Raw genomic sequence first — 14,939 nt, forward strand, 5'->3', positions numbered from 1 at the left:
CCCTTAATGAAAATCGTCATGTTGGACAGTCTGAAATGGACGATGAACGATAACTATAAACGGGAGTGCGCATTTGTGATTATCGTTCATCGTTATAACTCATAAACTGAACTATTTTTTTGACCGAGTTAACGATAACGACGTCGTTATCGACAAATCGTTCAAAAAAATCGTTATTTGTGTATGCACCTTAATTTTTAGCCGAAAAGAAGATTCCCATTGGATACTTAATTCAACATATGACGTATGTGGAGTTGCTTATATACACACTTTATATGGAAAAATGCGACTTTAATAACGCTTTCAGGACACTATTCTCTCTTGTGTATACGACACTTCATTCAATTACATTGTGCACAAATAGGGTACAGTAATGCAGCTCTTACATTAATAACACTGCAATGTCTATGTTAAGTTAAGTTGAGCGTCAGTATATGGACTTGTATGCCTGATGCAGAAATACTGAGATTTGAGTTGGATATATGTCTGGACACAACCAGGGCCGTAGAGAGCTGGCCGGGGTGCGTGATCTAAATGCGGGAGGTGTGGCCACACGCCCCATAAGAAGAAAAAAACATATTTGCAGCGCTGAGAAGTGGCGTTGTGCGCCGATGAGGGGGGGTTGTGCTGTGAGCCCCTCAGAAAGGGACAAATCCAGGAAGGGGGGGGGCGCATTCAGTGTGATTGCTCCCACAAACCTCGGCACATGCAGAGGAGAGGAGACTCCTTGGTCCTACTGCAGCACAGCACAGAATGTTGACAAGTAAGAAAGGAGGGGGCAGCTGACCCAGGCCCCCTGCCAGGCCTCTCCCACAAGCCCGGGCCCAGGTAATTAGTACCCGCCCCCCTCAGCGCTCCTGGACACAACCTATTGCACACAACGCACGTCTGCAACATTTGCAATAGAAATTTGAATTGTATGTTCGAGGTGCAAAATGGGACAAACCCTTAATGTGACCCATGGCAGGCAAGATTAACCTGTAGTGACCACTGCCAATTGAGGGGACTTGGTATAAGGGGCAACGGAGGGTGGGGGGCAGGGAGTAATGAATTGCAATTTGCCAAAATATACTATATAAATGTTTCTGCAATTTTTGCGCAAATTTTCAAAAGGCGAATATTTCCTTTAATAAAATTGCACCTTTCAATCTTGTGCCAAAAATCCCAGAGTTTGACAAACCGCAGCTCATTGCGCTTCCCCCGAAACTTGTGAATGAAATAAGAGGTTGTGCAGACAGAGAGGACTATTTCCCTCACCATTATGACAGATTTGCTAAAACTGCAACCGATACGCCGGCATTCTAAAACACTACATTTTTCCCTTCTCTTTGATCTTCAGGAATGTCCTGGAAAAGTTACTCAAACATGGGAGCATTTTATTCACTGTAACACAATCCATTCCCATCTACAGCTCTCTGGGCTAGAGGTGCATGGGTCTAAGTTTGCCATGTGCTCTGAAATGACTTTGTGTATGCATACGCCTCGGGCCTACAGCAACTTAGAGTTTACTTGACTTATGGACTTGATTCATGTGCAAGTATTGCACAACTATTTGTTGTAATCCGTACATTCATTTACATATACCATCTGCTCGTGGAATAGAAAAAAACATCCATTTCTTCAGCGTAGTGAATAGACCTTTTCATGTGGAACTCAACTAAAAAAAAAAATAATAATAAAAAAACCCAAAAAAACACATTTTGAAGCAGTGGTTCACAAATGGCCGAAACAGATATCACATATTTTTTTTGGGGGGGGTGGGGTGGGGGAGAGACGACGACACCCCAGGGCCAAAAAATTGTACACAAAAAAAAAAAATCAATATAACTAATGTTTGAAAATAATTTTCAGTTCATTTTGTTTAATAAAAATGAAATAATTACCGGGTGCAATTCATATCTCACTGACGTGTCTCCCAAAGCCGAAATGTATCTTTGCTTATTTTTCCTTGCACCCCATATGGGTGCGCAGGGAAATGAATTAATATTGCTTACTGTACAGTAGAGATGTGCGGTTCGGTTCTCCAGAAATCCGAATCCACCCGAATTTCGTGAATCCAGGTAAATCCAAGTCGCAGATCTAATCTCCTGAGGAGATCCGGGTAAATCCGTGTCGCGGTTCTGATCTTTTTGCGGTTCGGAATTCTGATTTTAAATCCGAATTTCGGGTTTTGGATTGCATAAATTACATGAGTTGTTTTTAAATCTTTTAAACTGTTTTGTTTTTTAAATCCAGATCCAAAAACAAAACACTTTAGGGTGGGTTTGCAAAACCAAATCCAGATCCAAGACCTTGAAGGAGATACAGATCCAAAACCAAAACAAGGGGGTCGGCGCACATCCCTACTGTACAGTACAAGACGCGGTTCCTTCTTGTCCCAAAAATGTGGTGCTGCACATAGATACCCAATTGCGGGCGCAATACTCATAGTCACAGACTTAAGCTTTGTTTTTTTATTGTGCATGCATCTAAGTAACACAGCGCATGCATCACGATTTCGAGGAGATGTAAGAAGAGGCGGTAAGTGCAATATGCGCTATAACCAGCGTTATTTGACACAACAAACATAAGTATGTATAAAGGCAGATATCTGCAAACACCTAATGATTACGCCGTCGCCATGTTATGTTATGGTGACGGAAAATCATTCAGATGTTATTAAAAATGATAAGTGTACTTTTGTGGCTTATCGTTTTTTATTTTCAGAAATCGTCAGGATTACCTGTCATTATGTGTACTAACCTGCGGTGGCTGCTTTGGGGCTCTGGCTGCGCACGAGTTCCTGCGAGATCTATCACGTGCGTAGTGGGGCCGGCCAGGAGGTTAGACAAAGCGCATCAATACTAGGCTGATGCACTGTGGGTCTCCGATGGCTGAGATGTTAATAAACCTCAGCGTTACTGCTTCCTGCTGAAATGGTTGCCTTCTCAGATGATTCATCGCTCACCTATGAGGCCATACTCAGACCGATAATCTGCACCGCAACCTGCCATAGAGCTGGTGCAAAATTAGATGGTGGGACCGATGGTGTGGTCTAAAGATGCACCAGATGGGAATTCAGTGTCAGTCCTTGCACATTCGGACGCACAGATGTATACCAGGGTAAGGCTTTGTAGCAGCATTTGCACAAAGTCGCAGACATGTGACCGGCAAAAGTCGCAGGAAAGGACGCATCTGTGCCTGACTCAGAACCAGGCCCATAATTGGTTAGTTAAGGTTTCATGGATCACAGCTGTGCTTATCCAATGATACACTGCATTCCAGAGCCCCACCTATTCATGCGCGTTACACAATGGGTGAGTTTTTAATACTGACTAAGCTTTTGCAGACTGGCAGCTCCCATTATCATCCCTATGTATAATATATTTTCTATAATAAATTTTTAGAGAGAACGAGAATATGTTTTTTTTTAATTCCTCTCCATCGTCATAATAGTAATTTGGTGGGGAAGCCCCCACGCCTCCACCAGTTGTTGGACTGAGTAGTGTCCCGACACATACTACAGATACACTTAGGAAACCCACTGCTGCCCTTTGACAATACTTCCTCCCCCCCCCCCTCTGCAGGAGAGATCCAACACAGCGGCCGTATATGAAATCCTTTCCCATGATTGTCAGGGCATTTACCCTTTAAACGCTTGGGGTTGTTTTCCCTCTTTGATGTTAGAACGGATGTGTGCACTTAAAAAAAAAAAAAAAAATAATAAAAAATTGATTATTGCACTCTGCCATATTTATGTGACAGTCTGTCCCACAGACCTTGTCACTGACTTGGATAAATATAAACGGATATGTTAGCAGCAATGTACAGTATGATACAGCAGACTTGTTCGCCTCCTTTACCTGTTTACATTTGTCAGAGCGGAGCATTCCCTGCAAAGTGCTCGAGGATATTTTTGAAAACTAGCGAAGTGGAAAATAAATATACTCTAACCAGTCACATGTTTCATTATATTTCTAATTGTGCTAAACTAGTGACATTTGGGGCCTGATGCCGAGCCATAGCCGTAATATGGCTGCAAGTAGCGAGTTCCAGCACACTTTGCACGCACCTTTCTGTCTGGCAACGCTGCAATCACGTGCAGGAGATCTGTCTGGTAGGGGGTGTTGAAGCCGGATAATTGGCTCAGACAGGATCGGTGTAAAATTAGATCGGGGCGACGCCATTTTGCGAATGGCAATGAGACGCCATTTTGCGACTGGCCGCCCAGCGCCATTTTAGTGAAACTTGCCATTATGCTATTATTTAGCATTGTGCGATTCCCAAGCAATAGAAAGAAGGTCCTCACCATACAAATACAGACAGTCATTAAAACATATAAAATGATTATCCCTGCAAAACACGTACCATAATGTACTCCACAAAACACATAGTCGCATAACGCTAACTAGCGTCTTTTCCCAATTCCCCAGTACTTACATAAAAGGTTCCCTAGCATTAAAGTGTAATATCCAAGGTTTATGCAGTAATTATTAATGTTGTGTAATAAAGGTTATTTGATATCTAAGGTTTAGTACATGGTAAGCAGACAGTGTTTGGTGTTGTACTGATCCACTGTGTCTCCACAGATTTCCGGTATCATCGGTGAGAAGATCGCAACATGCGTCTGCAAACTATGGACTATAGAGAGTTAAAACATTAAAATGTACTCTGTAATGTTAGCAGCTTAGATTAGCATGCAGCGGGAAAAAGGACACAAAGGGTTGTTAGAGGCTGTTTGTGTCCATACGAATTGACCTATGAACTATCCTGTAACAGAAGCACCTTTAAGAAGAACCAATGGAATCATGTCAAACTTGTCTATTGTATTGCCTATCCCTGTAAGAGTATATATGTGCGCTCTCTGACCCCAGTCTGGAGTCTTCTTGCTGTGCTATTGATGGAGGTTTCTAATGCTAATGCCGGTATCTGGGCCCAGAGCGCGTGCGTATATAACAACTGTACCTTGGGTCTGTATGATTTATTTGTGCTAATTGGGTCTGGGCACTTGTAAGCCCCAGGGAACTTCCTGCTCTGTTTGAGCAGGAAGTTCCCCACTGACATCAATGATGTCAGTGGGGCCGCCCCCAAATGGCAAGCGTTCCAACTGGAATGCCTCCGTTTGGCTGGGCACGCCCCCGGCCCGCCCAGCAAATGGGGCGAGCTGTCACTCAACATCTACAGCTCGCCCCGTCTGCTACAAGACCCCTAGCGATGGAGCGTCCGTTGGATCTCATGCATGCACACGACGGAGCCAGCTCCGTCGTGCTCATGCTCTGTGGGGACCATCGACCCGGTTGTGAGCGCATCAGCGCTTGCGACTGGGTCTGAATGAGACCCTTAGTCTCTTCCTCAAAGCCCGATCGTGTCATACACACAGAGGAATCAGAGCAGGCTTTCCTTAATCTTAAGGATAGTCTGACAAGAGCACCTGCATTGGGAATACCTGGTTATAAAAAACCTGTTGATTTGTATTGTACGGAAGCCGATGGTTGCACAGCAGGTGTCCTCACACAAAATCATGGTGATGCCAGGTGGCCCGTAGCATACTACAGTGTACAGTGCACAATTGGACACTGTGGCAAGATCATTGCCAATGTGTTTAAGAAGTGTAGCAGCAACTGCTCTATTAGTCAGTCAAAGTGAGGATGTGGTACTAGGCCATGATATGATTGTCTATACTCCCCATGCTGTATCTGCTTTGCTAAACTGTGCCCAAACCAGACATGTCTCCTCAGCTAGGTTCACAAAATGGGAACTAGTCTTAATAGCACCTGCAAACATCACCATCAAAAGGTGCAGTACGTTAAATCCAGCTACGTATTTAACATATGTGCAACATGATGCACAAAGGGTGGAGAGAGAAGAGCCGCTGGCAACAGGTGAGTTCTGCAGGTATATTGATACACATGATTGTATGGAATATCTGAATCAAGCCTTTACTGCAAGAACTGACATACGGGACACACCTTTAGAAAATGTAGATATGACATTTTACACGGATGGGAGTTGTCATAGACAAACTGACACTGGGCAGTTAGGTACAGGTTATGCTGTGGTAAATGACGAGGACGTTATAGAAGCTGAACCTTTAGGCCCACCACACTCGGCCAAAGTGGCGGAACTGATGGCACTAAAGAGAGAATCTGAATTAGCGGAAGGTAAATCTGCTAATATCTACACTGAATCTAGTGCACTATTTCAGTGCCTTATGGCGTCTGAGAAAATTTATGACAGCAGCAGGCACACCAATTGCACATTTCAAACATATAAAAGGACTACTAACAGCAATCCAATTGCCAAAGGCAGTGGCAGTAATTAAGTGTAAAGCCCATACATGTGAGGATGATCCGGTGTCACTGGGCAACAACAGGGCAGTCGAAGCTGCAAAATGGGCAGCAGGGTTAAAAATTAATGTACCAACTGAATAAATCATGACTTTTCAAACAATTGATATGCTGAAATTAATTGAGATGCAAAATTTGTGTTCTATCCAGGAAAAGTCAGTCTGGAGGTCCAAGGGATGTGGGCAAGAGTCCTCTGGACTCTGGAGAGACAGACAAGGTGAGCCAGTGGCTCCCAAGGCATACTACCCAAGCCTGGCTGAGGCAGCGCACGGTCTGACTCATCTGGGAAAGCAAGGTATGTGTAAATTGGTGAGAGCATACTGGTGCGCACTGGGTTTTTCTTCTCAAGCGGAAAAGAGAGCAATGTCCTGTCTGACCTGCTTGAGGAAAAACATTGGGAAAACGATCCCTACCGAACCATCCCACATTTCTCCGTCTGACGGACCTTCCCAGGTAATACAAATTGATTTCATCCAATTACCACCCTGCAGGAATCTCAAGTATGTATTAGTGTGCACTGATGTGTTTTCCAATTGGGTTGAGGCACACCCAGATGCCACTAATACTGCTGCGTTCACTGCCAAGAAAATTGTTCAGGAGTTTGTGTGCAGATACGGTATCCCTAAAATTATCAAGAGTGATAGGGGTACTCATTTCACATGTGATGTTTTTCAAAATATGTGTAAGCTGATGGGTATTAATAGTCGACTTCATACCCCCTACCGACCGCAAGCCAGTGCCAAGGTGGAGAGGATGAACGGTACTATTAAAAATAAATTAAGTAAGATCATGGCAGAGACTGGACTAGGATGGCCAGAAGCATTACCATTGGTCCTGCATAGCATAAGGACCACTCCTAGACCCCCTCTAAATCTGTCTCCCTTTGAAATACTGTTTGGTAGACAACCTCATTTGACTATAAGTCCGCAGGAAGCTTTGAAAGGTAACAACGAGGTAACTGTAAGGTATCTTATAACAATGAGTAAACAGTTAAAACAGCAACAGCAAAAACTGAAATTGTTGTCCCATGATATGCCTGAAACAAACTGTCATGATGTTAAACCTGGAGAATATGTTATGATCAGAAATTTCTTGCATTCAGGTTGTTTGACTGATCATTGGGAAGGTCCGTATCAGGTGTTGCTGACGAGTACCACATCTTTGAAGGTGGCCGAGAGAGATACCTGGGTCCATTCCACTCATTGCAAGAAGGTCAACCAACCGGTGGAGAAACAAGGCAGAGACGAGGCTGATAACATGGACCTGTCAGTCGCGAGCTTGTTCCGGGAGGGTTAAAAGGTTGCAGTGAGATATCTGAACTAAAGAAATTTGCTGGTCCTTGCTATGGCAATGGACTGGTCTGCTGTGTTAATTTTTGTATGCTCTTCAGAGTTTCCATTATCCTGGTTTGTTCGGGGATCTCTGGTTTCTGTGACGGGGGACCGATAGAGGAGATGGGAGCTAATGGCAGTATTGATGGAGTGGAGTTGAGAGGAGGAGTGCTATGTCAATCAGGGGAGTGTCTGACCAATCTTAGTACTGTATTTGTTAAGAGATCTGCTATTTTGGATACTCGGAGACAGTGTGAAGGTCTATCGTCTGAGGATTATTGTATGTGTGAGTTCTGTGGGTCCGTAGTCAACGAGAGATGCATCCAACAATGTCAACCTAAGTATAACCAGTATTGGAGTGGGTATCCTTTAGAGGATTATCACACCATGATGGGCAAAATTTTGAACCAAACCGACTGTTGGGTGTGCTCTCTCGTGCCCCAAGGACAACATAATGTAGGATTAGTGCCATTCCCATTAAATATCTCTGAAATTTTAGAATTGCAAAAAGGGAAGACACTGTATGGAAAATTTCTCAATATCAAACCACCCCATTTTAAACTCCACCAGTACCAGGCAGATAAAACACTTATATGTTTAAACATCACCAACTCCAATGAACCAGGAAGTTGGGAAGTGACCGAGAATAACCAGACGATGACCTTCTCACAAACAGCTGACCGTGAGCCTATGAATTATGAACTGTTATGAAAAATTAGGTCAGGTGGAAGACACTTCCAGTATAACTATACACTGAGTAACACCAAAGAAATGATTGGTAGAATATCAGAAGGATACTGTGCTAAGGTTATACAACCAGAAACCTGTATTTGCCAGATGGGAGAACCTGAGATAGGATAATTTGTGAGGGAAATGTGTTTGATGATCATGATGCATACTATTCCTTATGTTTTCCCCGATGATGTATATTTTATATGTGGAAAGAGAGCATATAAGTGGCTCTCTCCGAGTTCCAAAGGTTTGTGTTACCTGGGAAGAGTAGTCCCAGAGGTTATGACCCTCACACATGGTGAAATGCTTGGTATTCATATAAACACACCATCACCATATCTTCACAGTATGAACACAGAGACAAAAGAAATATGATACCTGGTGACGTGCATAAAGCCACTCAGTTAATTAGTGAGACAACTGGCTTTCAAGTTTTGATAGCATTGGATCCCACCAGGATCCCTTGGGGTACACTAAATTTCAGATATATCAAAGACCTTGCTAGATTGATAGATAATATCACCAAGATGTATGATGACACATTCAGGTATACAGGTAGGGAATTGCAAGCATACAAGAAAGAACTGGTGCAACATAGACTAGTGTTAAATTATTTAACAGCTGTCACAGGAGGGTATTGCGTAACTTTGGCCATCCAATTTGGAGTAAAATGTTGCACTCACATTACAAATGATAGCAGCGATCCCAAGGAGGTAATAGACCGGAAGATGGATGAAATTCTGCAGCTAAAATGGGAATTTCGAAAGAACCATAATGCTTCAGTGGCTGAAGTAGAGGAGAAGGTAGAGGAATGGGTTTCATGGTTGAACCCAGTGAAATGGTTCTCAGGTCTAGGAGAGTGGGTCCAGAAAATGATTGCGTGTATAGGTAAACTCCTAATCCTCATACTGGTTGTCATCATAGTAATTGGCTTGTGTCAGGTGTGTTCCTACTGTGTTGAAATGTGGAAAATGTAAAGATAAGGTAAACTGGAAGAATGAAATTATGATGGTGGTCAGTAGTAACAATGTGAATACTGAGGTAAATGTAGAACTGCATTACAAACCTTAACTAGAAGGTACCGTCGTATAATGTATAAGATTTAGACATGCATAAAATGTATTAAAATTTTATTTTAAAACATCTTAAATAACGTAAGTCCCTATTCCCCCTCAAGACTTCCTTTATAGGATTGGTGCATCCCCACATCTTTCCCATGATCCGCGGTGTGCGTATAGGGGTAGTTTTATGTCACCTCCTAGAGACACATTATTGATGGATTAAGAACTACCTTGTGCCATGCCATAATATAACATTAAATAATGTCATAATGTAAGCCTAAATTAATTTTAAAATCAGAGTATGATAGCATGTTGTTTGCTATCAAAGGGTGTACTGTCGAAGCCAGATAATTGGCTGAGACAGGATCGGTGTAAAATTAGATCGGGGCAACGCCATTTTGCGAATGGCAATGAGACGCCATTTTGCGACTGGCCGCCCAGCGCCATTTTAGTGAAACTCGCCATTATAAGTACATACGTCTATGCTATTATTTAGCGTCGTGCGATTCCCACACAATAGAAAGGAGTTAAAGGTCCTCACCATACAAATACAGTCATTAAAAATAAAAAAATTATTATCCCTGCAAAACACGCACCATGGTGTACTCCACAAAACACATAGTCGCACAATGCTCACTAGCGTCTTTTCCCAATTCACCAATACTTACACACTGCACACTTACATAAAAGGTTCCCTAGCATTAAAGTGTAATATCCAAGGTTTATGCAGTAATTATTAATGTTGTGTAATAAAGGTTATTTGATATCTAAGGTTTAGTACATGGTAAGCAGACAGTGTTTGGTGTTGTACTGATCCACTGTGTCTCCACAGATTTCCGGTATCATCGGTGAGAAGATCGCAACATGCGTCTGCAAACTATGGACTATAGAGAGTTAAAACATTAAAATGTACTCTGTAATGTTAGCAGCTTAGATTAGCATGCAGCGGGAAAAAGGACACAAAAGGCTGTTTGTGTCCATTTTAATTGATCTATGAACTATCCTGTAACAGAAGCACCTTTAAGAAGAACCAATGGAATCATGTCAAACTTGTCTGTTCTATTGCCTATCCCTGTAAGAGTATATATGTGCGCTCTCTGTCCCCAGTCTGGAGTCTTCCTGCTGTGCTATTGACGGAGGTTTCTAATGCTGATGCCGGTATCTGGGCGCAGAGCGCGTGCATATATAACAACTGTACCTTGGGTCTGTATGACTTATTTGCGCTAATTGTCTTTAGATCACAGCATGTAACCATCTGTTTTTATATTGAATAATAACTTTTTGTGCTTTGGAACCACATTCAAAGTCTGAAAGCATTTATTTACTGTGCGACTTATTACGTTAAATAGCAACAATTTTAGAAGGTATTTTAGGATTTTAGAAGGTATAGACAGGATTGCATAGAGGTTTTAATTAGGTATCCATAGGGGTGTCATGGCATTGTTGTGGGAGCATAGCGTTAATCGTGCATACAATGAAAGAGCGACCTCCAGCACCCAGCATAAGGCAGGTACCAGGGGCATTTTAAGAGAGGAGGGGGCGCGTGTCCCTCCTCTCTGTCAGCGAAGTAGAATTCTGGCTTCGTGCCAGAATCTATCTTTTCTGCCCATGCGCGAGTCACCGGGAAATGGCCGCAGCCACAGCGCAGCAGCGATTTTTTGCCACTCTGCAGCGCTGGTCCGACGCTGCAGAGCAGGAAGCTGGAATCTGCGTAAAAGTAAGTATAAATTACCTATGGGTGCAGGGTGTGCGGTGTGGGCCCCACTGGACCCAGGGGCCCATTGCTCCCATTATAAAGACGCCCTTGGCAGGGACGGATAATGATGACCAGACTGTGTTACGGACAAACAGTGGGCGGTGCAGCTTCCTGCTTGAAGCTGTACCATACTTGGAGCATTTCATGGAGATTGGTTAAACAGCACCTATGAGTGCGGCGGTAAAGTGGGTGTGTCCTGCTACATCTGAGAGGAGTGTCATAATACTGACTTACATCTAAATGTAACCGAGACCCAAAGCAGTTAGTAAGATCTACTTGTTCATGAAAACACCCTATACTTCTCAGAAAATGCATGTAGCCTTAGGGATCATTGGGGGTCATTCAGACCCGCTCGTGAGCGGCAGTACGCTCGCAAGCAGGTCGATGTTCCCCCACTGCGCATGCGCACGACGGAGGGAGCTCCGTCGTGCGCATGCGCGAGACCCGGCAAGCGACGGGCTCTCCATCGCTCCGGGTCTCGCACCAAAGGGGGTGTGCTGTCGATGTTGATTGACAGCACACCCTTTGGTGGGCATGCCGGGGCGTGCCTGCCAGACGGAGGCGTTCCCATGGGAACGCCTACCGTCTCAAGCCGGCCCCACTGACATCACTAGTGATGTCAGTGGGAGTGATTTTGGCTCTGATAGAGCCAAAATCACTCCAGGGCTTGTGTCAGCGAGACCCTACCGCAGGGTCTCCGTCGCAAGCCAGATGGTCGCGATGGTCTTGACCATCGCGACTATCATCATGGACGCTCGCATAAGCTGTGGGTGGAAACCCACAGCTATGCGAGCGTCCATGAGGACGCTCTAAAAAAAGGTAGGAGGGCCCTGATTCAGAGCGAGCGCTCTGGTCAGAGCGTTCAGCTCTGAATCAGGCCCATTGTGCCTTAAACCCAATGCAAGGAAATGATACTGATCTCATTTGAATGCATATATCTTAGTTTTTATTTACATATAACAGCTCCATGATTGGGGTAAGGTGCAATCAGGGAGATTACTAGCCATTTCAGGGAGTCAGGGAGATTGCTGTTATTTCAAGGAGTCTCCCTGACAATCAGGGAGAATTGGCAATTATGAGCTGTACAAAGGGAGGGACTGGGGCTGTATATCAGCCCTGGCAGTCAGCCCTGCACCTCCGTGTAGAGGGGGGCGTGGTAAATGCAAGGGGGCATGCCGCGAGTCACGGGGGCTGGCCTCGCGGCACGCCCCTGTCTCTTTTCGGCCCAGCACAACTGCCGCCGGCCCATACACGCCTCCACCCCTTCCGGCTCCGTGAAATCTTAATGATTTCGGAGCCGTTGGGTGGAGGGCGGTCTTTGCCTTCACCACTCCTAGAGCAAAAATTGAAGCAGAAGCTGACCGTTTTTTTCAGGCACTCAGGAGCTCATTCAGACCCTCTCGCTAGGATGCGTTCGCTCGTAGCTGTCGATGGTTCACATTGTGCGCATGCGTATGCATCACAATGCACGTGCGCAAACCACTGCGAAAGACCGGGAAGCATTCGCTCGCCCAGCATAGACAGTCCAGCAGAATGAGTGACAGGAGAGGCCGTTTGTAGGTGGTGACAGGGGCTGGCCACTAGTAACGGGGGAGTGGAGGTGCGAACGCAGGTATGCACGCCATTTCAGAGGCGTGCATAATTAAAAGGCAGCGTCATAGTACACGTCACTTGGTGGGATTTCACACTGAAGTGATCGCAGTGCTTGCGGCAGGGTATAGGCAACCTCAAACGCTGCAATCGTATCCGATGGTGCTCGATGTACCAATGTTTTCATGTACTTCCAGGAGATGACGTGCGCAAGTGGGCATCTTATGAATGGCCGTCTGCATACAAATAGTGATTGCACGCCAAGACATAGTGGGCGTGCTAATGCCTTGGGTGCGATCGTCTGCCTTGACGCATCAAGGGGGCGTTCGCATCTAGCAAGAGGGTCTGAATGAGCTCCTCAGTGCCTTTCACATGCAGCGTCTTTCAGCTGTTTTTAATGTGTTTTTTTTATTTGTCTACTGGGCATACGCAGCTGCTGTACAAGCCAGCCGGTGTGTGTGTAAGGAAACATTGTTTCCTATACTCAACTGGCTTGTAGGGACGGCACGGGCACGGCACGTCAGTCGTCCTGCTCATGGATATTCCTGGCTGTAACACGGCGACCGTGCCGTATGAAAGGACCCACATGCTCCCATCCACCACAAAATTTTACACCCGGCAAAAAAAAGGCCCGGATTTTTGCCGGCCGGTGAAAACCGGTAGGTGTGAAATAGCCCTTAGGATCTGACCGGCTGCTATGGCTGATGGTTTCCTGTGCTCCAGTTCTCCTATAGCTCCCCAATAACATTATTTTCATTTGTAAAATCATTTGACCAAGGGCGTAATTTAGACTTACCCACAATGCTGGTGGTTAAGCGGTTGAGCAATTATCGGTGGTCTGAACAATCGTCTGAATCGCATTGTGCAAGCAGCAAGTTTCATTACCGATGTCACTCGCACTGAGGATTTAGGCGCAATGAGAGTGGCAGGCAGAGAACGTTTGTATGCAGCAACGGGGAGGTGGCGACTCAAATGCAGGAGTGTCGCAATTATTTTTAGGGCGTATGTCTGTCTGCAACTGCGATCCCGTAAAAAGTAAAATTGGATCAGGCGTCTCAGTTCCCTCCCTAATTATCGATTAATCTGCACCTGATGCTGAGTCTTTTGCACGCAGACGCTTGGATTTGCGAAGCCGCCGGTGGGGCCTCAATACAAATCCCAGAGGATGCGACATTTGCATATTTTCGCACAGCCGGTGTGTACGAGTACGCAGCAGCTATTAGAGTACATCTCTGAATCAGCCCCCAAGTCTGTACATAGGACCTGGTTCACTACGGATTGCAATATTGCGTACACACGCATTTGAACTGCATAACGGTGGTTCCTGCCAATCACTCTGTGCGTGGTCTGCGGAGCCTCTGTGATCGCAGACCCATTCGCAATAGCTAGTTTGCGCACGCGCATTGCTATGCATGCGCAGAACGCAACAATCGGCCGATTGTGTGTGTAATCGCAGTTGCATATGGTAAAGAATCATGGCCCTCATTCAGACCCACTCGCGAGCGGCTGTCCGCTCGCAAGTGGGTCGATGGTCTGCACTGCGCATGCGCACGACGGAGGGAGCTCTGTCGTGCGCATGCGCGAGACGCGACGAGCGAAGGATTTTCCTTCGCTCGGAGTGTCTCATCAAAGGGGGCGTGCTGTCGATGTTGACTGACAGCATGCCCCCTTTGGTGGGCGTGCCCGCCAGACGGAGGCGTTCCCAAGGGAACGCCTACCGTCTGAAGCCGGCCCCACTGACATCACTAGTGATGTCAGTGGGAGTGATTTTGGCTCTGATAGAGCCAAAATCACTCCTTGCCTTGCGGTTGAAAAACTCAACCGCAGGCTTCTGCTCGCAGTTTCGATGGTCGCGATGGTCAAGACCATCACGACCATCGTCCTGCACGCTCATATATGCTGTGGGTGGTGACCCACAGCTATACGAGCGTCCAGGAGGACGCTCCATATTAATGGAGGTGGGCCCTGATTCAGAGCGAGCGCTCTGGTCAGAGCGTCCGGCTCTGAATCAGGGCCCATGCTCATTGTCATTCTAATAGGAGAGCAAATACAATTAGAAAACAAACACAAGGGAGTATTATTAAATAGGTGACAAGATGTTTTCTGACAACGGATTTCCCATCTAAATCTATCATTAAAAAGA

This window comes from Taudactylus pleione, unplaced genomic scaffold, assembly GCF_031769625.1.
Source record: "Taudactylus pleione unplaced genomic scaffold, aTauple2 ptg001084l, whole genome shotgun sequence".
NCBI classification, from domain to species: Eukaryota; Metazoa; Chordata; class Amphibia; order Anura; family Myobatrachidae; genus Taudactylus; species Taudactylus pleione.